This window comes from Gasterosteus aculeatus, chromosome 15 (genome assembly GCF_964276395.1).
Source record: "Gasterosteus aculeatus chromosome 15, fGasAcu3.hap1.1, whole genome shotgun sequence".
NCBI classification, from domain to species: Eukaryota; Metazoa; Chordata; class Actinopteri; order Perciformes; family Gasterosteidae; genus Gasterosteus; species Gasterosteus aculeatus.
The window spans coordinates 7487972-7514856 of record NC_135703.1 but is presented as its reverse complement, the minus strand read 5'-3'; the positions used below and the strand labels follow the sequence as shown (position 1 = coordinate 7514856).

Sequence of the window (26885 nt, the reverse complement as noted above, 5' to 3'; positions counted from 1 at the left end):
TGTGTGTGATAGCTGTGGCCTGGAGGTTGACGGTATCTAATCACAGCCTCAACAGGTGAGCAGAGGAGACGGTGCAGACAGCACGGCACCACATGGAATTCCTGCACTATCGTAATGCAGATCGAGCCACACACAGATTTGTGATAAATGCACGGTATGCTGCTCTTGATGCTAAACATAGTAGATAATGCACGGTACATTTTCCTGGCCGCATGCTATCTAGTCCTCCGTGATTTAACGCAGGACACAAACCCCAGAACTCAGGTGTCCGTTCAAAACGTTACACAAACAATTTTTTTTTTCGCCCTCGTCTTCATTCATTTCAGACATGGCGTTCCTCAGCGCGGCGTTTGAAGTCCTTTTTGACCTCGTCCTCACCTCAACAGCGCAGAAACCTCGTCAGACATAAAAGCCGTCAGATGGGGCAGAAGAAGCCAAAACCCCCCCAGGGGAAGGAAAGGCAGAGGAGTGGGAGGGTACCGAGGAGGTAGAAGGAGGAGGACGGGTGTCACTGTCTCTACAAAGCCCTCTTATCCTAGATATCAAAGCGTTGTACTCCCAGAATAAAACATTGTCAGAATGATATGACCTCACCACAGGGGAGGCTTGTCATATTCCAAAGTAAAAACAGGAAACAGAGAGAGAGAGAAAGGCAGTTTTATTATTGTAAAAGGGAGAAGGGGGATCTCGTGCGGTTTTGGCCGAGCTTTGGTGCACAACGGCGTTCTTAAAAGTGTGTTTTTGATATCATACAAAGAAACTATTGTGTCAGGCTTCATCCTCTCTGAGTGGAGCTCTGGGTGCACGGGACAGAGAAGGACATACGGCAAAACAAGTGACTGCCGGCCTCTCCCCAACTAGTCACATGACCAACGTGATCTCCAAAACCTGTTCGTAAAAATGTATACGAAAATCTTGAACATACAAATTTCGTAGTGATACCTACGAACTGCGGTGGTTAACCACGCCCCTTGAGTGAACAACATGGCGGACCATGTCGGATTCTTGAGTGAACGTCTCTCCGCCTCGCTGGATTTTTGGAGGGGGTTAGGGTTAGGATTCTATTCTTACAAGTTAACATTGATTTCTCGTTAAAAATGCAATCATAACACGTTTATTTTACAGCGTTAGACTTCACAAAGTGTGTGCAGGTCCCCGTTCACTTTGAATAGGGTGACGTCATTTCGTATGTATCACTACGAAATTTGTATTTTCAAGATTTTCGTGTACATTTTTACGAACAGGTTTTGGAGATCAGGCTGCACATGACATGTCATTATGAACAAGGAGTACGTGGTAAAATAGCGCCATTGTTGTAATCGTCATTTACTTGTAACCTGTTGCTATGGATCCAAGTGTTTGCTGTCTTCTCCTTTTTTTTATTTGCTTACTGAAGAGGAAGCATTTAGGATGTAGGCCAGATGGGTACACAGCGCTATTGTATGGTTGACAGAGAGATGACCTTGTTGTGCCCGTGCACACGCATGTGTGTGTGTGTGTGTGTGTGTGTGTGTGTTTAATCAGACAGAGAGGGGGGATTAGAGACCAAGCACCTGGCAGGTGGAAACAGTCTGTACTCATCTGATGCCCTCCTGTCCTTCTGGGTCTCTCACACACACACACACACACACACACAATATGTATCTCGGTCATGATACATGTTACATGTTACATGATACATGTTAAAACGCTTACAACCTGGAGTTTCCTAACTTTTGAGTAGCAAACGAGACAGATAGAGACGCGTTTTGTCGCTCGCGGATCGCCACACGTTGTGTAGCAGCTCGTCACGAGATGAATGTGAGTTGATGAACCAGAACCCTTGAGGCCCAAACGTACATGCGAAAAAAAACACATAGTGACAGAGCTTCAGGCAATGTCGTATTTTGTGGTGGTGAATAAAAGCTAACCAGCTATTCCGCATGATAAATATAGCAGTTTCGGTTTCCCTCCTGACACATTAATGACACCTTTTAACATTTGTGCGAAAGGTTTGGGAGGAATTCCTGTTAAGCGGTTTTGCGAGGTAAATTAAGCTAAAAAACATCAAGCTCAAAAATCATACAGCTGACTCCTGTCAGGCATCCCAATGGAGTACTAAGCACCCCATCTGTTATAGCCCGCTCAAAGATTGTAGCTCGAGTGGAGTCATGAGTGTTAAGTTAAAACAAACACAGTAATTACCTTAATTAAGATCTGGCAGATTCCTTTAGATTAAAAGATGCCTGCAGAAGATACTTGAGAGTTGATCAGAGACGAGAGAAAAGAGGATGAGGTCAAGGAGAACCAAATGAAAAAAAACAATACTAAAAAAAAGGGAAATACAGGAAGCTAAAAAGGAAATACGTTACGAAGAGGTGCAGGAAGCGGAGGAGAGCAGTCGTGGCAACTTTTTCTTTTCGGCTGCGTGAGGAGTAAATGGCTCTGCAGGCACCTGTCACTCTGAGAGGCCGGCATGGGACGATCAGCGATGATGACGGGGGCACGGACCTGTGTCAAGATGCTGAACCCAGCTGTCAATCAAACCACTCTGCCCTGTGGGATGACAAGGATGGGCCTTAATCCTGCTGTGGAGAGAGAGAGCGAGAGGGATAGAGAAGGAAAAGATTTGGCAAAAAGGAAAAGCAAAGAGCGAGCGTTTTGGGAGCTGATATTAGCTGAAGTTAATAACTAAAACGATGGTAATTTAACTTAATATGATATGGAAAAATACGACAGGGTATGACGTAAGCTCGTGAAGTGTTCTGTAAAAGGCAATGAAAATTGCGGCTATTCTCTTTTCAATGAACCAACTTGGGAAAAATGTTTTGCGTCCCTCTCCTTAGTAGGCCATATGACACTGTGTGAACCAGTCATTTGCAGGCCAGAAAGGCCAGTATGAGTCATCCTCCAGCTATCTAGGACCATACGGCCTCCCGGGAACACACAGGAATGACCAGGGAACCAGTACATAAGAGCACAATAGGAAAAAAAGACTCTAACCCACATTCGGTAATTCACTGGAGCTCCGGCAAGCTGTTTTCAATTAGCCTTCGATGATTCTCAGTGTTGGTCAACCGCATCATTTCAAGCAAATGAAACCATAACTTGAAGCCACAATGTTTGGTTTGGCCACAAGGAAATATGTGCTTCCCTCCTTTCTTTTGTCAGTGGTATACTCGCTGCAGAAGACCTTCAACATGCTTTTGTGGTCTTTTTCATGTATCACAGTTGTGTAACGACGTGGAAGTGACACACATGACACCTCATGCATTCGTCTGCTGGATGAAGTGAAGTACTGTGTTTCGATCCGTATTATTTCTGGAGGTAATCTGGTTTTAGTTGGGCAGCATATTCCTCTGAGGTCCACGTTGCGGCGACAATCACAATAATAATTTACATGTGACCAGTAAAGGAATAACCTCTGGTGCCTTGCTGCAGGGATATGGGGTCAAAGGTGGAGTTTTTAAATGTATGCGTGACAAAGAGAGGTGGAGGGAGAGAGAGAGAGAGAGAGAGAGAGAGACATGCACCAGCAGAGATACACTTCGTCACAGCTTTCAGGGGACAGTGTGAACCAAGAGCAAAAGCCAAAGATCGTTCGGGGCCCAGATGTACAGTGTCCCCGAGGTGATCACAGCCCTGACCTGACACTCCAGTGTCCCGGCGTGCTCGCAAGATGTGGGTCAACTGACATCTGTTTCTCACCACAGCCCGGGCTCAGCTCGGCCCGACCCAACCCTGCTGCCATATTCATCCTAATAACCACTCCCATAATCACCAGGGATTATTCTAATATTAGTGAGCACACACACACACACACACACACACAGTGACTGCTCTGATTAAGGTATAGTGCTCCATATGTTTTTTTTGGAGTTTTTTTGCGAGGGATTTGTACGCTTTTTAGCCCTTCAGTGAAAAGCCTTGAAAAAGCCAGCTTAGAGAGGACTAAAGAGAGTCCCTGCATAAATAATATTGGAAAATAGCATGGGCATGGGGTTTAGGGAAAGGGGGGGGTCAAACCGGGCTGAGATGCTCACTGCCAGCAGAGGTGCTCCGCACCGATGTCTGGCCTTGAAGTTGGGCGTTGAGGGGGGGGGGACTGCCGTGCGCTTTTCTTCCACCATGGCGGAGGGATTATGAACCACTGACAGGGATGTGTGAATCAAGATGGCACACTCACTACACAACAGGACTGGAAAGAGACACCGCGGGGGGCTGTCAAGACAGACCCAGAGTGAGCATGGGAGGATTACCATATAATGATGAAAGATGATGAAGACTGATGAATGGATTGTTGGCGCTTTAGCTGTGGGGGGGGGGGGGACGACATGCCTCTGTAAGGAACTTGACATTTCATGCATGGATGCCAAAGCTAAGGATTTCCAGTGCAAAGACATGTGTGGATTTTTGCCGCTGTTCTTCTTGAAGCGGATGATTTTCTTTTATGTCAGCTAGCTGTTTTTATTTATCCCTTTAGTGTAAACTCATTGTATTCCAGGCATTCCTGTGCTACACGTCCTTCTTTACATATTGTGCGTGAAATCATCTCTCTTCCCACTTTTTTTTTTTCCTTAGAGGTCTATTTGTGGAAGTCATGGCCTGCTGGTGTTTACGATTCTCACTGGGCCCCTACTGCTGGTGTTTTTTCCCCACACACACACACACACACGTACACACACAAACATGGTGGGTTCTTCCTGCTGACACTCAACTTCATTCTTTGCTGCAGCTGCATCGGTTGTCACCATGGAGACCTTGTTTATTACTTAACCCCCCCCCCCCCCCCCCCACCTGCTCACCAACACACACACACACACATGCACAACCGTTATGGCAGAGAAATAGGCAGACTGCGTCTGACTCTGTGTTTGATTTGGTGTTATTGGGCCCATCGGATCACAGCCTCCAGCAATCCCAGGCCCATATGCACAAACACACGCCCACAGCAGTTGGCCCGGATGGATGCAGCAGGCCCGTGCTAAACACTGCGCCGTAAGCAGCACACCACCTAATCACCTGCAGGCTGGTCTGGATAATGACATTTGTTAAGGCTTTAACTCGACCTGCGTGAGTGAGAGAGGGGCGGTCTGGCTGCGTTTCCTCTCAAACATCCCCGCTACAAAAAGAGAAACTAATAGCCGCACGAATCACCAAAGGCATCTTGATGGTGAGGCCTAACAATGAATATGCAAAGTGCTGTGTGTGTGTGTGTGTTTGTGAATACGGCGTGTGAGTATAGAGGGCGTTAGTGAAAGGCCATCCTGCTTAGCGGGCGGCAGCATGCAGGCAGGTTTTTCACGAGACAGGGAATCTGTTATGCAACATGTGAGTGCCTGCTAATCTCGCCGAACAGGCTGCTCCTCCTGGCCACCTCTCGGCCCGTGCACACACACACACACACACACACACACACACACACACACACACACACAGATACGCACAGCTCCTGGCGATGTTTCTAGACGTGCATGGCTACACACCCAGGTGGCCTTAATGGGTTTAAAAGCCAAAGATTCTCCTGCGCTTCTGTCCAGAGTAGAGCCCTACAGTAGAGCATGTGACTGCACGGCGAAGCCGCGTGAGAGGTCAAGACGCCGGGAAGTCACCAAAACACACCACGTCGAAGGCCGCATTAAAGTTCTTATATGAGGAAAATATAAAGGAGCTTGAAACAATGTCTTTTTTTCATCTGTTTAGACTGGTTGATAGTCAAAGAGAGTGTGTGTTGGCCAGCAGAGATACAAACAAAGGCATTTAAATGTCATTATAAAAGTTGCGGCGGGTTGGCTGACCCTTATTGATGGATTTGGCATTTGGCACTTGGCAGTAGGTAAAATTGGAGCCTGTGTCTGCAGCTCTACATCTGAAGCAAAGGTCATTAGGTGACCTATTGGCGTCAGGTGCTAACAAAGCTAACTCTCTGCATCGTTACTCAGCTTGTTGGCATATGTTGACAGGCTTCCAGCCGAGTGTCTCGGCCTGAAACAGACGCACACGTGCACACACACACACACACACACACATACACACACACACACACACCTATATCCTCCATGCACACACCTGAGATCCTGTCCAAAATTACCTCCAGCAATGACCTCCTCATCTGTAATTCCCTGATCTCACATGTATTACTGCAGAGAGCTGCTCTGATGTGGACAGAAGAAGAAGAGCAGAGAGTTTGTTATTATTCCTTTAATTTACTGAGGAAAAGAAAAGGTAAAAAGTTATTATTAGCTTCATTCCACTCAGTTTGCACTCTGACAATGTGAGATGAACTAAACTCAGTCACTCAGCAAAGTGATGGAAGTGTGAGAATATTCACCACTGGCCCAAACTTGCAGCACAATGGCACAATAAACACTTTGATAGAAGCACAATCTGCAACTCGAGCAAAAACAAATAACACATTGATCCTTACAAGAGTTCTTTTGTCTGGGTTTGGTTCTGGATTCATGAACCGAACAAAACAATTGGTTCCAGATTGAGGCAGGCTTCTGTTCCCCCCAGGGGAGATGATTTAAATATATCAGAGGAGAGAGAAGCAGGAATAACTGTGGATGTGGTGAGAGTGCAATTGAGAGGGAAAGAATGAGTGAAATGGAGAAGAATTCAAACACGGCCGAAACATTTAAAGTGAATGGATGCATCAGAGCTGGATGCGAGGATGCAGGACAAGCGGATGAATTTGATCGTGCCAAACTTTTAATGAAGATGAAAGCGGAATAATAAGTGTGTATCGATGGTGATTTCTCTTTCATCGGATGGAGGCTGTTCTGACCTCATACTACTCAACATGAGTACACAGCAGTTTCCTTTGTACTATTTTTAGATGCTCCATCTGTATGTTGATAGTAAGTCACAGGGTGTTAACGATTGAGGGGCGAGTGTGTGTGTGTGTGTGTGTGTGTGTGTCATTCGGGTTATCCAGATGTTTGGTTGAATGGGGGCTTCTTCATTTCCGAAAGATTAACAAGAATTTCCCATAACCCAACTCCAGGTCGGCTATCATAACAGTGCTCATGCTCCCTGGTATTCTTAAGGGACGGGGTGACACGTTGCAGCTGTTTGACAGCAAAATTGGTCTTTTTCGTTGATTGTTGTGGGAGTAGCAGGAGAACACCGATCGTCTCTCTCTCTCTATATATATATATATATATCTGGCTCTCTCTTTCAGAGTGTGCTTCATTCTTGAGAGGATGTACCAAAAAGGACCTGGCAAGGGTTTGGCTGAGGTCCAGCTGCCCTGACAAACATACACACACACACACACACACACATTTGCACACAAACAAGGAACACTTAGTCCACACCGTGGGTGATTACAAAGCCTTTCAAAATCATTTACACACACAAGCAGTCAAGCTGAAAACTAATTTGTCCCAACCTACACAAATACAAGGATACCCTCGTTCACTGACACACGCATAAGCACTATCTCACACCAAATGATCCACATCCACAATAAGAGAGGTGAAAGGTGTGAGGACAGACAACACAAATACACACACACACAGACACACACAAACCATGTACACGCGCACACATACACACAAATAGCCATGTCCAATCTCCATTCTAAACGGTGATAAGTGACGGTAATTTGACATGACAGCCATGAACTGTAGTATCAAACAATATGAATCGGATGTGGTGAAAGGACACTGTGGCCTCAATCAACCAGTCATCAATTAACCAGTCAACTTATGGTTCTTAAAGTCCCAGTGAAGTGAAAGCTAGAGCGCATATGGCTTACTAGCGTGCTGCAGGGATGTACACTGTATAGAGAAAAAGATGTTAAGATATAACAAACTTCAAATCTCGTCTCAACTCTTCTCAAAAGTAAAACTAAGATTTCATTGATTGGATGGTGAAAGAGGAATTTATATGTTTGGTTGGCTAATTACTCATTATAAGAGCTTGGACTCTGCATGAAGCAACAGATGCGACCACCAGGTAGACACGCTGCAGGAAGGAGGCGGTAGTGAAATGAGCATCCATGCAGGACGCTCAGGGAGTGATAACAAACTGCTGCCGTGACATACAGGTGATGCATAGCACCAGCAGACAGACAGACAGACAGACAGACAGTTCTCCGGTTGTTATGTCCCAGAGTTTAGTCCCTTGGCCATCTGACACCTCTTCCTGTTTGGACATCAGGCCCCTAAGGACACACACAGCTGGGGACGGGACAAAGCTAGCTCCCTCTGTTTGGATCCACGCACACACACACAGTGTCCCATATGAGGTCCTATATATCAGCCCTGTTGGTGACACATTCTCCTTTTCATGTGTGACCAGCAGCCCACGGTCACATGAGAGATGTAAGAGCAGCTGTCAGGAACACACAGAGGAGCATCTGTATATATGCATGTGCATGTTGTTGTCCATTTGGTCATGAGCAAAACAAGTTTCTTCTGACATCACCCTGTCATCGCTGTGAAACTGCATTTAGAAAATGACCATGGAGGAAGAATAAATGCAACAAATCAGTGTAAAACCACAGCTGCATGTCTGAGCCGGATGAGTCAACTGTCACAAAGCAAGGGGCCAAAACAAAGACAAAGCAAGGCCTCATCACTGCTTTGTTTGAAGCAGTTGTATTCAAATATAATATGTTGAGTTCCGGTGACGTCATGATGGAAAGAGCAGGTTAGAGACGAGGCTCCGTCAGGAAAAAGTTAGAAAACAGTGACAACTGCAGATATATAAAGCCTTCAGGGTGGAAAATAACTCATGAACAAGATGACTACCACATCCAAAACGAGAGGACAAGGAAAGTCAGGATATTTGAAAGAAACTGACAATAAACAACCGAGCACAAACAGCGCTAGCTTAGATGCTACTAGCGGTAGCCGCGAAGAGCAGGTAACACGTGAGGGCGAAATGTCCTTAATACAAGAAATGAGAAGATTCCGCGACGAAAACAGCCAGGGACATAAACAAACAACAAAGACCCTTGAACGTTTGGAAAAAACTATGACAGATATTAAGGAGCAACTCGGTGACCACCAGCAGAGGATCGGTGAGCTGGAGGGGAGGGTGAGCGCTGTGGAAGATGCGGGGGCAGGGCAGCACCGCGTGATAAGGTACCTGTTACAACGCGAAAAACAGCTCTCAGCTGTTTGTGACGATATGCAGAACAGGCTGAGAAGAAATAACCTTCGAATATTTCAAATACCAGAGGAGAGTGAACATGGAGACGTGGTCGCGTTTGTGAAAGCCTTGCTTCCCAAAGTATTGACGTTACCACCTAACCTGAACATTCAAATTGAAAGAGCGCACCGCTCACTTCAGTCGAAACCGACAGATCCAGCGGCCCCCCCCAGATCAATCATTGTGAGATTCCTCGACGCGGGGGTGAAAGATATTGTTCTGCAGCAAGCATGGAGCCAAGGAAATGCGGTGTTTCAAGACAGAAGGATTTTCTTCGATCAAGACTATTCTCCTGAGCTGCAAAAGAAACGAGCGAAGATTCACGCAGTCGTCAAGCAGCTAAAGCAGAGGGGCATTCAGGCAAAGTGCCTGTATCCAGCTCGACTGAAGGTCAAGATGGACTCTGGAGAGAAGACTTTTTCCTCGCTGACAGACGCCGCGGATACTTTGAGAGAGATGGGTGTAGAGGTGCAGTGCGGAGAGAGAGAGCGCATCGAGGAGAAACTAACTGGAGGATGGAACATCAGCGCGAAGAGGAGGAGAACCAACGTGCTGGCGTTAGCTGACCTGAGGGCTATGGTTCAGGAAGAAGATAAAGATGAGTAGTCTGTGGTATATAACACTTACAACCAGTTTCAGGTACACAAGGTCAAGTGTGTATGAACAATATATAGACTGAAAGCAATAATAGCACAATACAAAATAAAAACGCAAAGTTGTCACAAAGGTTTAAAAATAAGAAAGAGATCTGACGGACTCTTGAGGTATACATGAGTGGTCCACACTCACTAAGACCTTTCTTACATGTTAGTGTAATTTGGGTCACTATTGCACACTGGGTGCATTTCTCCACAGAGGGATTAGGTCACCACTCTCTGTCCCATTATCACCGGGGGTCAGGCATGGTTGTAGTTTATTCGCTATGTCTGACTGGAAAATTGGAAGTTCTGTTCTGTGTTCATGCTGTTAGTGTTGTGTTCTATCTGAGGCAAGGTGCAATTTGTTTTTTGTTTAACTTTGTACATTTGCAGTTAAATTATTTTATTTGCTTTTATTTAACAGATCTTCATGAGAGGTTTGGGCTGTGTTACATGATTCAGTACAAATACAAGGATGGCATTACTTAATTTAATTACCTACAATATAAAAGGAATAAACAACCCAATTAAAAGAAAAAAGATACTAGGACAGCTGAAGAAAATGCAGTGCTCTATAGCCTTACTTCAAGAAACTCACCTCACAGAAACAGAACATCAAAAATTAAAAAGGGAATGGGTGGATCAGGTGTACAGTAGCTCTTATGGGAAACGTAAAAAGAGAGGTGTAGCTATACTATTCGGTAAGTCTGTGTACTTTCATTGTGAAAATGTTTTCCAGGATAAGGAGGGTCGCTACGTTATGGTCATAGGGAGGATGGCTGGTTTTAAATTAACTCTTTTGAATGCCTATGCACCAAATGAAGATTGTCCACATTTTTTCAAAAAGCTTGCACATTTGGTAGCAGATCATGGGGAGGGTCTTCTGTTAATGGGTGGGGACTTAAATTGCGTACTGAATAATAGAATAGATAAATTACCATCATCCTCAAAACCTCAAAGCAGAATGTCAAAAAGTCTAATGAATATGATAAAGGAATTGGGGTTGATAGATGCTTGGCGACATCTTCATCCAAAAGAGAGAGACTACACCTTTATGTCACAAGTGCATGGAAGCTATTCACGGTTGGATCATTTTTTGGTGTCCAAAAAGGACACATACAGAGTTAAAAGCTGTGTTATTGAGCCGATAACCATCTCAGACCATAGCCCTGTACAGATTACACTTGATTTGGGGTTGGAGCCAAATATGAAGTATTGGAGAATAAACGTTTCATTACTGACAGATGTTAATACAAGAGAGGAAATAAGGTCGGCAATAGTGGAATATTTTGCTTTAAACGACAATGGAATGGTCACACCTACGGTTTTATGGGAAGCAGGAAAAGCCACAATAAGAGGGAAAATAATATCTATAGGATCAAAGTTAAAGAAGGACAGACTTAAAAAACAAGTAGATTTAGAAACTGAGATCAAGAAATTAGAAAACGAACATAAACAAAGTGGAAAACAAGAAGTATTTAATAAACTTAAAGAGAATAGAGCCAAGTTAGATGAGATTCTGACATACAAGGCAGAGGGTGCCCTTAGGTTTGTTGACAGAAAATACTATGAATTGGGAAACAAGGCTAGCAGGTTATTATCATTCCAACTACGAAAGGCACAAGCTAGTCGAACAATTCCTAAAATAAAACAACCATATTCTAACGATGTCGAAACTAGCCCAAAAGCAGTAGCAAATGCCTTTGCCAAATATTACGAACAGTTATATAAGGGTCAACATCAGGAATTAAAAGAAGAAAAAATGCACGATTTCTTTAAAAACCTGAAATTAGACAAACTGACGGAGGATGAAGCCTCTGCGTTAGTAGAGCCAATTAGAGAAAAGGAGGTGAAAGAAACGATTATTAAATTAAAAAATAACAAAACGCCAGGAATAGACGGGTTCGCAGGAGAATATTATAAAGTGTTTGCTGATGACCTCACTCCAGCACTATGCAAGTTGTATAATTATGTGTTAAATTCAGGAGACCCTCCAGAGTCATGGTCTGAGGCTATCATCACAGTCCTGCATAAGGAAGGAAAAGACCCATTGCAGTGTTCTAGTTATCGACCTATTAGCCTCCTGTGTGTGGATTATAAAATATTAACATCTATTCTAGCAACTAGAGTACAAAAATACATTAGGAAAATAGTAAAATCAGATCAGACAGGGTTCATTTCAGGTCGCCAAGGGACAAACAATATAAGGAGAGCTTTAAACGTGCAGTCGCTCATGGCAAAGGGTAATCAAACGTCAATGCTTCTCGGCTTAGATGCCGAGAAAGCATTTGATCGGGTAGATTGGCGGTTTTTAGAACAAACATTAATTGAGATGGGCTTCAGTGAAAAATTTACCTTTTGGTTCCGGCTGTTGTACAAGAATCCCAAATCAAGAATTAGAGTTAACGGACAATGCTCTGACTTCTTTGATATAGGGAGGGGCGTAAGACAGGGTGATTCTCTCTCTCCCATTCTTTTTGCTCTCAGTATCGAGCCTCTGGCGGAGGCAATTCGTCGGGACGTCCAGATTGAGGGGGTGGAGGATGGTGGGGGGAGAGTTCACAAAGTCTCCCTTTTTGCTGACGACATCCTTCTCTTTATAAAACATCCCCTTACTTCAATACCTCGACTAATGCAATGCCTAAAAGACTATGGAGACATTTCTGGATACAAAATTAATCAAAATAAATCAGAGGCAATGATGATATCAGGAATATGGCCTAAACAACTAAACGAGAGGGTGTCATTTCATTGGTCTAAACATGGATTTAGATACTTGGGGATTATTATCACACCTGAAACTGCAAGACTTTTTGAAGCAAACTACAATAAGCTAATTAATCAAATAAGGAGTGACCTAGTTCGTTGGGAGGTTCTTCCTCTATCTCTGCTCGGCAGAGTTGAGACTGTAAGGATGAACCTGACCCCACGTCTTTTATTTCTGTTTCAATCGTTGCCCATAAGAGTTCCAGCTTCCACGTTTAATATGTTAAACAAATTAATTTCTAAATTTATATGGCAACACAAAAGACCGAGAATTAAACTTAAAACACTTCATCTGGCTAAAGATAAAGGAGGCTTGGCCTTGCCAAATATAAAATTGTATTATTGGGCAGCTCAATTATCAGCAATTGGGACTTGGATCAGTGGAGATGAAGAACCAAAGTGGACCCAAATAGAGCAAGGGGAAGTTAGGGGTGCACAACTGTCTGTCCTACCCTTTATGGATCTAAAACACGTCAATAAAATGAAGATTGAAAATGAATGGATAAAACATACAATCAAAGTATGGGTGGAAGTAAAGAAAATGCTTAAAGATGTTGGAACAATTTCTCGAGCTATGCCCATAGTGGGTAATGTAGATTTTCCACCTTCAATGTGGGACCATGGTTTTAGGGGATGGGCGGCTAAGGGCCTCTTTGTTTTTAACCAGCTCTTTGAAGAAACTCACTTAAAGTCTTTCATACAACTCCAGGAACAATTCGATCTTCCCTCAAGTGATTTTTATAGATATTTGCAAATTAGACATTACATTACAAACCATAAGGAGAGGGAAAGAATCTGCAAAATCCCAAACAGCATTGAACAATACTTTATCTCAGTTTCTGAAAGACGCCTCCCTGTTGGCAAACGGGTTTCTCATCTTTATAAAAGACTGATATTAGAAACAGCTGGAAACACGTACAACATTAAGGAAAAATGGGAAATAGAAGCTAATACAGTAATAGAGGAAGAGTTATGGGATAAACTCTGCTACAGATGTCATAAGGGAATTAATAGCCAACAATGGAAGGAATTTGACTGGAAAGTTAAAATACGCTATTTTCATACTCCTTTGGCTATTTCAAATTTTGTAAAAGATCCATCTCTAGCTTTATGTTGGAGACAATGTGGTAAAATAGGGGACCATACACACATATTTTGGGACTGTCCAATAACCCTTACGTACTGGAAAAATATCAAAGAGGAGATGGAGAAAATTGTAAAAAGAGAAGTACCATCGAATGTACAGTTCTTCTTATTGGGTGTTATATCAGTGGATGTTTTCAATGCTGACCAAAGATACATTTTACGTGTACTACGGTTAATTGCGCAAAAAAACGTTACTGTTAATTGGAGGTCTGTGAAATCACCAACCGTTACTGAATGGAAACAGAGACTGAAGCAGATTTATTTGATGGAAAAAATGACTGCATCATTACAACTGAAAACTGACCTCTTTATCCGGAGATGGCACATGGTTAAAGAATATTTAAATTTATAAATGATATGGCTGTACATTGTGGTATTGTGTCTGTTGAGATATAGGGATTCATATTAGATGCAGCAAGATATACATGTATGTACACAGTATATATCTTTATAATAATTATGTTTTTTTTTTTTTTTTTTTTTTTCCAAGCCCTAGTCTCAGATAATGTTCCATGTTTTTGTTTTTGTCATGTGAAAAAATATAAATAAAAAGTTCAAAAAAAAATATAATATGTTTCCTCCAGCATGTAGACTACAGTTTGTTTTAGTTTGGGATTTAAGGTAAGAATGTGCACATCAAATGGATACTTCACAAGACATTGATTGGAAATACCATAATACCACCAGTTTGCTTAACCAGTATAACAAATCCCACAATAAATCCCATTGCTGACTGGGTATTGGATGTCATATAACTTGCAGCTTGTCTAAAATGTTTTTCAAGGTTGTGTGCAATGCCATCAGCAAGATATTCTGACACTACACACAATAGTGTATATTTTGTGACAGCCGGGAAAGGCCTCTTTCTTTAACATGATAGTTCCTCTAAACTGCAATCATTTGCAAGGCTCAGACTTCAGGAAGTAACTGGACCCGATCAAGAATGAGTCTGGCACAAAAGCCTGTGTAAAACAGCAACGAACCCCATAACTTAAATAATTGTGTTGGGGAAGCATATCCCAGATTTCAACACAGCATTTCACTTTGTAATTGTCTCACGTAATAATATCTGTGCTTATGTGTTTCTGGTCATTTTGGTCATCATTCACATTTTTGACCAATCATTTCTATTAACTTTAAATTATTTTTTTGGTTACATTTACCGTCTGCACCAGAAATGGATGAACCGTGAATGAACATATTTCATGCTGGTCGTGAGTCCAAGCTGCTAAAAAAGGAACAAAAGTATTAGTTCTCCTCATTGATTCAGGTGGTAATCTTCATCAATTACAAGTGTATAATTTGAAAGTGTTTCCTCGTAAATTACCCCGATTAGAGTATTTTCACATTCCCGGTGTAGCTTTTAGGAAATGATAACTTTTAATACGCCTGCCTAGATTCATAACAGCATTTTCACCCATGATCTTGTGTCAGTAAGCTTTGGTGCATTTGCACCCTTGGGCTCTTTAACATTCAGCTTAGCGGAGCATTTTATCTCAGCCACACAAGGTCTTCTGATAAGCGAGGAGCCATGTGGTGCATTAGTGTAGCATCCCAGCCAGCCATGCTAGTAATTCCTGCTTTGATATGAGTGGACCTGTGGAGGACGGGGGGTGAAATATCCTATTCCGAAATACCAGTTAAGCTAGCCTTGATTTAAGTCTAGACGTGTGTGGGATGTAGAGGAAGAAGCACAGACTCCTCTCTGGGCCGCAGGATTAGAACGTTTACCTGCTAATGTGTTTAGCTACGACACACACACACAGACTCTGATACACACAATGTAAATACCGTACATGGAAACATACATGGAAAAAGAGACACGTTTTGTGTACACAATTTCCCAAAACATATATACCACTATAGATCCAGTACATTCGGCTGGCCTGGCCGTGCTTTGTGTATTTGTGGGTGCTGAGGTCTGCACCCATCTGCTCCTGTGTGTGTGTAATCTGCCACAGACAGGCTAGAGCGCTTAGAAGGGCCAGACTGCAAACACTGCAATGGGATGAGACACCTGCCACAGGGCTAAGACCAGAGCCCTGACGCACAAACACACACAGATGGAGGCCACAGTTACCACGGACAAAGCAGTCACTCCACTGCTGCCCAAGCGGTGAGACATCTCAGTTTTTTTTGTACTGTTTACGATGATAGTTTACATTGAGAGACCAGTATTTCCTGCAGGGTGTTGATTGTCGGCACCTGTGCCGCAACCAAACTAATTGGTTTGTATTAATTGTCAATGGAGAATTTGACGGTTCCAAAACCACAGCTCTCAAAATGCTCCCGGTGAGGAGGGAAAGAGATCCGCTTATCCTCGTCTTGAAGTCTAGCTTTGAGCATCTGCTGTCAGAGTGTCACGTCTGAATTTAGCAAATGCCCAGGCACGAGGTGGCTGCGTTCTAAATGCCCAATGCTCAAAGGAGTGTCTGTCGTGCCGCAGCTCGGCGTGCCAAATCAGAGCTGGCTAGTAGCTCCCCATAGGCGAACAGATGGCCATTACTATCATTTATAACTTATTAGGGCCTATAATCCTACCTGCGTCAAACACGCCCCAACGCTTAGGGCTGGCTCTCTTTTTTTTTTTTTTTGCCTCATTTAAAACAGTTCTATCTGCCAGAAAAGTCCTCTTCATGATTCTCTCCGTCTCTCTGCATTTGTAATCCGCAAACTGTTGGGAACAACAAGGACAAACTGGTGTGGGGTTGTCTTTTAAATCAAAAGTCAACCCGCCGTAGCGACAAAGAACAACTCTTGACAACGGGCAGGCCCGGGACACATGTGACATTTTACCATTCTTAAGATTGATTTTAAGAGACACGCGCATGTTTAATAAAATGCCGATGTAGTGCCAAAGTGATAATTCCCATTCTGCCTGATTTCTGCAGTCCTTCTCCCACTTTGTCAGTCTCTCTGTCTGGCTCCACAGAAGCAATCGTCAGTGATGCCTCACATCCACCACCCAAGCAGGTGTGGGCATTGACGTTTCTGCTGTGAACAGGCTGCATCTGTCATGTGGCAAAGCAGAAATAGCTCCAATCAATGTCCCCCTCGGACACACACGCACGCACACGCACACACACGGCCACGCTCGCACACACCCCTGGCTCCGCCGTTCTCCATCCAGCAAACAAGGATCTATGGAACAGACATTGTAAACCGCCCCTTCTCCCCCCCCGGCAGTGCGGGGCGATCGATCAGCCCGTCTCGGAGGGTCAACGGGGCTGATGTATCCTCCTTGAACTTTACACTGACTTCAAAATAACTGACTCCAATTCCTCGCCCTCCCACCCGTCGCCATTTTGCTGCAGCTACTTTGTTGCGGCCATTTTGTGTCCCCCGCCATTTAGCACTCTATTGAGCTGTAGCTGGGGACGCCAAATGGAACGTGCGAAACCCCCCTCCCTCCCCACCCAGCACCACGCCCCATTATTTGTGACCGTTTGGATGACAGACAAATAGATGGGCAGACAAACCGGCAGACAGAGAGACAGAAGGAAGGCAGATGACCGGCTTTGATGAGCTTTATGGAGATAGCGGACAGACAGACAGACAGACAAATGTGTGTCTGCAAACATACAGACAGATAGACAGACAGAAGGTATATATATATATATATATATATACATGCGTGTTTGTGCCGGGCACGTGTATGCGCGCGTGTGTGTGAGCGGATGTCAGACCAGGTTGTGTGTTCCTGCAGTGGCAGAGATGAGAGGAAGAGAACCGGAAGCTGCTCTCCTGGAGACAGATGGACTGCCATGCTGTGGACACACACACACACACACACACAGATACACACAACAGTACAGCCAACAACAGAACATATCAGAGCACGACTGATGAAAACATAAAAAAACCCACCAACACGCCGGCCTAAAAAGGGATGAAATACGCAAACAAAACTATACCCGCCAAAGTTCACTTCGCAGGGCATCAGCAGCATCAGCAGCATCCAAGTGTCTCTTGACTGCTGAGAACCTCCCGCGGTTCAATCCAGGAACTCAGCCTCGCTTGACGCAGTCGCACCTGAAAGGTAAAATCCACAATGAACACGGTGAGACGCTTGCTGACAAATATACATGACACGCTCGCGCTCATGACAGGTGTTAATCCTGCCTGCCTCAGGTATACGGTGACAACCTTCTCACACCCAACTTGAGAGCTCTGGCTGCACCAGGTTGTCACACAGGACGTGTTGTGCGCACACACACACACACGCACACACGCAGATTCTGCTTCTTCTCTTTACTTTTCCCAGTCTGTCTTTTGAACGGAGACACACAGGAAAGGGAAGGATGAGATGAGAGAGTCTTCGCAGACATCGACTCCAGCAGCGACAACAGCAGTATCACACCGTGTGTTTGGGTGTTTCTGCGAGCGTCTGCGAATGTGTGTGTGTGCCCGGGCGCGTGTGCTAGGTGTGTTTCACAGGATTGCCAACACATCTCCTCGCAGCGAGAGCCCTATAGGAACAGAGACATCTGTGGAGTGAAAGGACGCCAGCTTGCACGGCCGTCTCTGGAGAAAGAAGAGGATGGGAGGAGGAGAAGATGAGGAGGAGGAGGAGGAGGAAGAGGAAGAGGGAACGGGCAGAAGGATGGAGGACAGTCGGCAGGAGCTCCAAACGTTCATCCGATAATTACCGTCAGTCAATAATTGGAGTCCCGTCTAGTTCTGAACATGAAGAGCTGAACATTTTGCGTTTGAATAAGTTGCTCCATCAAGTATAGCAAAGAGTAGAAGAAGAAGTTAACTTTTCTCTAATCTAAGTAAAACAATTCTTGGAACAACTAAAAATGTACAGTATCATCTATGGGTTATCCCTTTAATTGATTTAAATGGGTGTCCGTTGTATTAAAAAACACTTTAACATGCAGATTTTTCTCTTTTGTTAGGTGTCGCCCTGTCATTGAGTGGGCTTAGAAATAAATGAAGTGGTGATTCGCTGCTTCATCACATCTTTGAAAATATAAACCTTTTAAAGAAAAGACTTAAAAGTATTGCTCATGCCTGCCTCAGCCACAAATCCATGGGAATAAAAGCACCTCGATGAAAAAAACATATTTTTCAAGCACCCTCGGTGAATGTCGGCAAATAGATATTGGAGGTTTGGCCTTCTTCAACAATTCATCCATAACTATGCAGCCGGGGACTTCTACCCGCAAATGGAGCTGATGACAATACAAGCAAATGTCCTCCTTGTGTGTACAAGCAAGTGCACTCAAGCAGATGTGCTCTGCAGACCTTGGGAGTGCGAGCCAGGGAACAGGACACAGGTGCACCTGCTCTGTGCTCTCGGTAAAAGGTCAGCCAAACTCAAAGAGGGATGTGACCTTCCAGCGCTTGTGTGTAAATGTTTGCGAGCCCGTCCAAAAAGCTGAAAGTGTGAGAGTTAGAATGAAATTAATATGTACCGGGGAGGGGGGGGGGGTATTTGCTAAATGTGTGCAGCAGTGTATTCCTTGCAGCTCATCTGTTTTCCGCTAATCTTACTGAGACTTTTTTCCAAACAGCCATCGTTGCCACACGTGGCTCCGCGTCGGTTGCCAAAGTGCATTTCCAGCGATCTGAGCAGGTATACAGGAGAAAACATGTGCAGCCGGACCGCTGCCAGAGGAGACAGAAGGTCCGCAATGATGTTTCACCACATAGATTATGCAGATACCGCGGTATCAGAACCAGGAACAGAGAGGGAGAGAAACGGGGGAGAAACAGAGAGAGAGAGAGAGAGAGACGGGGAGCCGGCGACAAACAAACACGGGCGGAAAGAAAGGACAGAGATGGGAGCGAACACAGGGAAAACGGAGCAAGCGTCAGCATGAGAGGGGAGGACATGAGAGACAGAGCGAGGGAAGTGAAGCGGGGAGGGGGTGTGCGCAGGCTACAGCTGGCAGAGGGATTCCCAGAGCCAACTGCCAGTGTAGAGGAGCTCCTTAACAACTTCACAGGACTCTCAGAAAGGAGCTTTAAAGTGGCCACATGGCCTGGCCAGCACAGCAGAGCAGAGCAGCAGGCTTTACTGGGGCTCTGCACACACACACACACACACACACACACATCCGTGTGCAAAGCATTCACACACACACACACACACACACACACACACAAGCTCAAAAAGACTCAGCCTGCCAGCTGCTGACAGGGACAAGAGTGTCCAGAGCGATAAATCTGTGAGCATCTGTGTGTGTGTGTGTGTGTGTGTGTGTGTGTGTGTGTGTGTGTGTGTGTGTGTGTGTGTGTGTGTGTGTGTGTGTGTGTGTGTGTGTGTGTGTGTGTGAGAGAGGAGGGGTTAGGAAAGAAATAGCAAAAGAGCAAGAAGCCACTTCTAACCTCACACACGTGTAGTCAGCCGGAGGTCTGCGTGAAAATGTCAGGTTAGCCGTATGAGCTGCTTCTTCGATGTGTGCCGCATTCCTACCCGCAGTCTCTTTCGTCTGCTTGCACGCTGCCTCTTTGCACAAAACACAAACCCCTACAACTGCTGTCCTCCTCTGCACCTGCAGCTTGCCTCCAGGAGGGAGGACACGTGCGCGCGGGACATGCTGTTCGGCAAAGCAGCTTTGCTTTTTCGCCGTTTGATTCTCCCCGATAGCAGCGAGCAGCGGCTGGTCATCTAATGGTTTCAACCAGCTAATCCTCGTAATTTTTGGAACCGCCGGCTGATCCTTTAAATGCCCGCGCTCGGTGCAAAGCAGAAATTGGTTCTTGTTGGTTTTTTTGTGTTCCGTTCAAATGCTCGATTAACATTATCCCTCTTTTGAGCCGAACTTTGAGGGAAGGATGGAGGGATTGAAATACGCCGGAGGAAAGGATGGACCGGGGGGGGAAAGGGGCAGTGGAGGAGATGCCATCACACAACCAGACTCAGACAAATATCTCCCTCCCTGCGTTCTCTCTCAAACCTTTACTGGACCCCTGTCTGCCTGGATGGGTAAGTTCTCCCGGGGTCCGCTCGGCCACAAAAGGTTTATCAGTCGTCTTTCCTTTATATTTTTTTCCCACCATCACTATGCCAGACCACCGCTATAGTAATGGCGGGGCATTAGCATTTCAAGGAGCTTCCATTAAGGAGGGCAAGAAAAGCTGCTCTCAGCAGGGGGAAATCCATTTTGTCCCAGGCTCCAACATCTGCTGCAGCCGTCCCAGCCAGAAGGACGCTGGGATAAAGCCGGAGAGCCCTCTGATTTACTGTAATGACAGACAGACAGATAGACAGGCAGAACGGATGACCATATGCGAAAGCGAGGGACAAAAAGGAAAAGACAAAAACAGCTTCTGTCTCACTGTCTGTCATTTTCTGGTGCTTTCCATGTGCATGTGTTGGTGGTGGTGATGAGAGGGGGGGGGGGGGGGGTCATGGGAAAGGCAAGTCGCCCGATTCAGCTCTGCTGGTTCAAGTCCTTCGAGTCCACATTGGTGTGCAAAATTCAGAAAAAAAACAATATCTGTAAAGCAGCTTCTAGTATCATTAAAAAAGTAATGACAGAAGCTTAAAGGGCCGCGGTGAGGGGACGTGGTCTTCTGAGAGAAGCTCACAGGCCGACAGGCTAGTTGCCATTGGGTCCCATGTAATGACTAAAAGACTTGAACCAAAAAGAGGAAGACAAGTCAAAGAGAGTAGCAGAGAGGCAGACGGAGGGAGACGCTGGGCCTTGATCCGCACCCAATCTGTGCCGCTTCTCGCTGCTCCCTCTATCTCCTTCATCCCTCCCACTATGGTCTCCAGTTTGCTTTGGTCTAAACCCACTAAGTCCCTCACTTAGGGACGCCTGAAGCCCGAACAGCACAGAGGTTTAGCTAGACTGCGAGTCGAAGCTTTTAGTAGACGAATCGACAGACGTAGACGCACGCAGCACGACCTTTAGGTCAAAACAAGTAGAGAATGTGTCTTTTAATCTTTGTAATAACTCATTATAATCACACCTCCACCCTTCTAATGAGTGTTGCAATATCAGGACCTTCTTCTCGACTTACATCAGGGCGCCGCAGCGCAGATATAAAAATATCTGCGGAAGCTTCGTAATTCTTCGGCGTGAGCCCTGCAGCTGTAGTCACAGACACTTGACAACCTCCGGGTTGCTGTGACACAACACAACACCACTGTGATGGATAATGACTGTTGCCACGCACCAAAACAAAAAACACACCAGCTGATAAACACTGTATTTCTTATTTTCACAGCACTGATAAGCCAGATAAGTCACACGAATGAATCGGTCTCCGCTGTGTATTGTCTTCTAGGGGGGAAGTCACAGGGACAAAGTGTCTGCTGGAGTTTGAACAGGGGGCCTCTTCTGGAAAAGGCTCTTAAAAGGAGTTTTCTTCACAAAAAAAGCACCTCAAGGTCTGTCTTAAGTCACATTCCCATAATCAATCAATAAAAGCTTGGTTTAATTTCTGTTTAATTCAGATATCGAACAAAGTCTGCCGCTAGCAGTAATTGTTTCCAGAGGTTCCAGGTTTCCAGAAGCTGCGCGATCGACCCAAACGGAGAAGCAGAGTGATGTCATCAAGTCGAGCCAAGGCATCGCATCTGTGGCCGACCAGGCGATTTGTGCACCTGCCGTTTTCAACACAACAAAGAGAGCCAATACATGTTAGCAGGGTGTTTGGAGCGTACACACACACACACACACACACACACACACACACAGACACAGCAGCTGCTACACAAGTCCAACTGGACAAAACAATAAAAGTTGGATCACCATAATGTTTTGGATGGTACAGAAACCTGGTAAATTGTGAAAAAGCAATCTCTCTCTTTCTTTCACTGCCTGTCTGTCTCACTGTCTGTCTGTCTCCCTCTGTCTCTCTGTCTGTCTCCCTCTGTCTGTCTGTCTCTGGCGCCAGTCTCTGTTGCGATGCTTCAGTTCTTGCACAGCACCACCCTGACTGATGCCTTTTACTGTGTGGTCCAGATGCAAGTCATCCAGGCCACTTGCTCCACTGTTTACCAGTGGGTTACTTCTTACACTCACACGCACACACACGCACACACACGCACACACACACACACAGATCACAGATCGGGCACCTCGGAGTCTGGTGCTGTTACAGATGAGGCACGCGTTGGCCTCGAGACATGGACTGAGGGTAAAATGTGTGTGTGTGTGTGTGTGTGTGTGTGTGTGTGTGTGTGTGTGTGTGTGTGTGTGTGTGTGTGTGTGTGTGTGTGTGAAAGAGAGAAAGAAAGTGCATAAGAAGTACGAGCAGAAGGCTTAGAGTGTGCTACAGTCAGCAACACTTAAAAAGGAAGCCTTGTAGTGCTCTTCCCGCTACCGGATCATGTCCAGTGTCTACGCACAACGACACAAGATCCACACACATATACACGGAGCCAGATGGACAGCAGTGCTAAGGCTTAGTTTAATGACAAAAGGACCCTCAATCTGGACATGGATTTATCACTCACTTTAAAGTCCATCTGCGAGAAGTTTGGACCGAAAACACAACTGCTCAATCTCCCTGCGTTCCCCGGCTTGTGTTTGAGCAGCCCCCCCCTGCAGTGCAGACCACACTCACGCGCTTTCAGTCTCACACCCTCTCCTGCATCTGTAGCAAAATTGCAAAAGACGAATGTTTGAAAAAGAGAGAGGAAGGCTCAGCCTGGTGGCGATATCAAAGAGGAATGCAACCGTGGCTTTTATTCCCTGGGTTGTTGTTGTTTTTTTCGACCGGGGGGGCGCCCGGTGGCGTGTGGGGTGGGGTGAGGAGAAGCTCGCTGCGAGGCAGATAGACAAGAAGAGTGACAGCACGGAGATAGACTAGCTACCTATTTATAGCCCTGGCCATCTGCAGAGCTCCCTCTTGTCTTTGGTCATCCTGTTCACAAAGGCTTGGAGGCAGATTCCAGCAGCCCAGCGCCCAGCCGCTCCATTCACTATTCATTCCAGAGCCGGCAGCACCATATGGATCCGGCCCCACTGCTGGGCCCTGGCCGGCCTGTTTCTCCCTCTCTATCTCTCTCTCTTCAGATTGACGGGGTAATGAAGCCTGGGTGGCTTGCAAAGTGCTCTCTTTTCTTTTCCGCCACCCCCCCCACCGCACCCCCCATCCTCCCCGCCCTCTTTTTCCCTTCTTCTTTCCCCACTTCTCCCTCTCAGAGATTGGCTTGAGCATGACCGGACCACCCCTCCTCCTCCTATACCCTCCCGTTCCCTTCTTTTGACTCTCCCGCCTCCTCCTCGTCCTCCTCCTCCACGCTCTACTTCTGTCTGTCTTTATCAGCAGCCCAGACACTCCTCTCCTCCCGTTACCCATCTCAGACATTCAAATGATCTCATATCCCTCCCTGACACCTGTGAGGAGCTAATGTGACCTTAAGTGGCGCAAGATGTTCTGTCTCTAAAACCGTCTCCATCCCCATCAACATTGAAGGATCAATCATTCAAAATGTCCGTTTTTCATAATCATCCGTGTCACAAAGATCGGTTAGTCCCAGAACACATCCTCTTTTTTTTCAGCTCACATCCCCTTTCCAGCTTGACCATTTCACTCGAATGAGGCCAAACTGGCAATAAAGCGGAAACGGAATCAGAGAAGGGGATTCCAAACGAGGACCCTGTTAATGATGCTACAAAGCGCGGCCCCTTGGGGGAAGTAAGAGGACTGTGAAACTGAACCCAAACAGGACTTCTGTCAGACTCCCTCTGTCCCACATGGTCCTTTAGTCCACTGACTTTTTATCATTTACAAATACGGCGTTTTAATCAAGCCCTGATAGTCGCGGCGCTTTAAACTGAACTGAAAATCAAGGCCTATTGTTCAGGTGGATAAAACTGGCAGACATCGAAGAACAACTCTGGTGACATTCTGTTTTATTTCCATGTTGTAATCAATTGCATGAAAAAGTATATACACAGCTTTTGACAAACAAAAAAAAATACGTTTCATTCAAATGATTTTATTGTCGTGTCAGTTCTTCCAGCTATGATAACGCAACCTGCCTGAGACCAAAACTGAGAACAAATGGAAAGAGCTTCAAAAGTTCTCCCTCTGAATCAACACACACCTTTATTTTGCCCTCAAAATCCTAATCTTAAAAAAAAGATTTATTTCATTAGAAACTTTTTATAAAGCGTAATGGGAACTGTAAGTCTGACAGACCAAACTTGGCTTTTGTTTAAATCCCACCTCCCTGAACAGAATGATGCCTGCATATTTATCAAACTCTGCCAGCTCCGAGAGTTTCATCTGCTAATTGCAGAGGGAGAGGAAAAATAACTGCGGCTGTGTGTATTTCTTGCGGTCATATTTTTAGAAGACGGATAGCGTTGAAAACGCATTAGCAGTCGCAGGTATCATTTCTCAGTTGTAGTGTGGCATTCACCTTGGGATCTGTGGAGCCCGAGGCCTAGGCCAGCCTAGTTAACCACGCATGCTGTGCTGGGCCCAACCTAATTAGGTGCCATCCCAATGTCAACACTGCTGCGTTCAGCGCCTGATAAAAGACAAGTCTTTTCCTCCTCTACTCACACTGTGAGAGGGCTACAAAGAGCCGTGTTAGAGAGACCCTACCATCTGCAAGCTCTCTGCTTGTGCGTGTAGTTATATGGGTGTGTGTGCGTGTGTGTGACAAATGCCCGCTGTCATTTTGCTTTCAACTTTCACATTTTAGCTGCAAAATGTGAGAAATAAAGCATCTTCCGGTTCCGCGACCAACTTCTTTATCATAAGAAGGGAACTGCCGACGGGGATTGAACGTTTAAATCAAAGCATGGATGCCGAAAAAATGTAAAAAATCTACCATACTTACCTAACATAATCACCTCCATCTAACTCGGTGCTCGGTACATACATTCAGATACAGCTGTGTCTCTTTCAGGGTGGATTCCGTGCCTGTGTATTTTGTCAATCCCGTCCCACTTCAAGTCTGTTTGCGCTCTGATTTCATACCAATGCATTTCATAATTTATTATTTCACCTCGCATCCTCAGCATCATTAAAGCAAACAAACATTTTGCACAGAGATCCCAATTAGGACCGATCAAATATGGCTCCTCAGGCACGGAGGCACGTGCGCGCACACACACACTCTCTCTCCGTGTCGCCTTTTTAATATGTCTTCAAAACCATCCACTAATTCCATTTATGCGGATAAAACACTCTCACAAATAGATTACCTGCTACATACGATCCCCTCTTTCACTGTGAAATTGTGGCACCGCGCCACATCCTCCCACTGCTTCATAGTCCATTAAAATACAGATGAGAGTGTTTTACAGCCTGGGCCAACAGCAACGCCTCCCAGCTAATCCACCAACAAACACAAACATCAGATGAATTATCTGTAATGGAGAGGACTCTGTTCTGGCACCGCTGACGGAGAAATTAAACAAAACATGAGTTTATTTTGGTAAATATTTGGATTTTGTTTTGATTCTGCTATTCATGTAACGTAATTAGCTGGCAAATATAGATCTGTATAGAAGCCCTTGATTTTTCCACAAGCCGGTGTTGGTGTTTTAAGGTTCCAGCGGTTCTTTCCGGCGCCGCTTCACGCGTGAACTAGATATGAGCAGAAAGCTCCTTCGCTTTCGGCATTTGAATTGAGTTCGTCGACTTCGAAACTTCTAGAATTGCACTTTAAAGACGAGAGGAACCCGCTCCCACGGATCCTCCATCCATCCATCCATCTATCCGCGGCCAGCAGCACACTTGACAGTTTCTCTGGCTCAGGAGCCAAGCAGACAATGCTGCTCTGACAAGCGAATCTCTCCCGTGTCGGAATCTCATCTACTTAAAGCACTATTTATTCAGCACACATCCTTTTAATGCCGAATTCTGGCAAGGGCGCATGAAATCCACCACCTTAATTCCATTAGCTTGTTACTCCAATAAATCCCAATAATCTAAAGCTAACTGCAACACATACGCAGAGTCTGGAAACGCACGAGCCATAGCCGCTCCCTCTGGGGCATTTTTAATAACACTAACAGCCTTTAAAGGTTGATTCATTCGACTGACATCAAAGTAAATGGCCACATTAACCTGTGTTGGCTGGCAGTAACGGTGGAGCTGGTCATGGCGGGAAAGTAAAAACTGGTGGCAATATGGAGCACAGCGGGTTTTGACGACTTAATCAAATTACATCACAAAGATTTGAAGATGCAACAGCTGAAGAAAGTTGTTATTCAAATACTCTTTTTTTTCTCTTCCCATGCTGCTGCTTGGTTTCCCACCATC

At 45.2% G+C, this 26885-nt stretch overlaps 2 long non-coding RNA genes across 2 annotated transcripts; both read right to left on the bottom strand.

The window, feature by feature from the left end:
• Positions 1-641: 641 nt before the first annotated feature.
• LOC120833404 (uncharacterized) lies at positions 642-20968 on the bottom strand. Its single transcript, XR_005714312.2, has 3 exons — positions 20028-20968; positions 17606-17723; positions 642-2567 (listed from the first exon to the last, which is right to left on the bottom strand). It is a non-coding gene; the product is annotated as an uncharacterized LOC120833404 (long non-coding RNA).
• Positions 20969-22082: 1114 nt separating this feature from the next.
• Positions 22083-23730, bottom strand: LOC120833403 (uncharacterized). Its single transcript, XR_005714311.2, has 2 exons — positions 23473-23730; positions 22083-22257 (listed from the first exon to the last, which is right to left on the bottom strand). It is a non-coding gene; the product is annotated as an uncharacterized LOC120833403 (long non-coding RNA).
• Positions 23731-26885: the final 3155 nt, after the last annotated feature.